The sequence below is a fragment of the Rousettus aegyptiacus genome, unplaced genomic scaffold (assembly GCF_014176215.1).
Source record: "Rousettus aegyptiacus isolate mRouAeg1 unplaced genomic scaffold, mRouAeg1.p scaffold_m13_p_7, whole genome shotgun sequence".
Classification (NCBI taxonomy): domain Eukaryota; kingdom Metazoa; phylum Chordata; class Mammalia; order Chiroptera; family Pteropodidae; genus Rousettus; species Rousettus aegyptiacus.
Window position 1 is genome coordinate 42,407,963 of NW_023416310.1, and position 925 is coordinate 42,408,887.

Consider the following 925-nt stretch of genomic DNA (forward strand, 5'->3'; position numbering starts at 1 on the left):
TCTTGAGGATTTTTATCCATTTGCTATTCCAAATAAATTTTAGATTTATTTTGTCAAATCTTGTTCCTAAAATAAATGAGAATTACAATCTGGACTTCTTTTTAAATTATATTAAACTTATATGCTAATTTAAGAAAATTGAAATTTTGTAATACTGATTCAGCAAATACATAGACATACTAATACCACTCCATTTATTCACATTTATTTTATATTTCATGAAGTTTCAGAGGTTTATTCCCAAATAAATCCAAATTATCCTGTAAATTTATTCTTAGGTAGTTTATATTTTATTATTATTATTATTGTGAACATAACCCTTTTGCTATATATTTTCTAAGTATTTTTCTATTGTAAATGCAATTTTATTTATTTATTTATTTTTATTTAATTTTTTAGGTGAGGCAACCCTTGGTTGACCTCACAGATTGCAAGGGCCTTGTCAGCTTGCAAAATCCCTTATTTTTTTTTTTATTTTTTATGCCTATAGCACCTGGTCTTCCTAGGTGGTCTTCCAACCAAGAACTAACCAGGCCCGACCCTGCTTAGCTTCTGAGATCAGATGGGATCGGGCTTGTTCAGGGTGGCATGGCCATAGATCAAATGCAATTTTATTTCATGTACATTTTGAACCTGCTTATTTGTTCTTGGACATTTCTGTAATGTGCAAATAATGGTACCTCTTACTCTTTGTTCAGATACGTTTCACTCATTCTTTAAACCAGTTTCATTTGTCAGAATAATTTTAAATGTCAATGGCGATTATAAACCTCCTCCCTTATTCTTGACTTTACTGTCTTTCTCACTCAGCCCTCATAAATGACATCTTCTCCTAGTGTGAGTTACATTTTCCGTATCAAATTAAGGAAAATTTTCTCTATTTTTAAAAATCTATGAGTCCAAAAAATTATTGATGAATATTCAA

General features: G+C 29.8%; 1 pseudogene; it reads right to left on the minus strand.

Moving 5' to 3' along the window:
- Positions 1–481: 481 nt before the first annotated feature.
- LOC118605903 lies at positions 482–600 on the minus strand (annotated as a pseudogene).
- Positions 601–925: the final 325 nt, after the last annotated feature.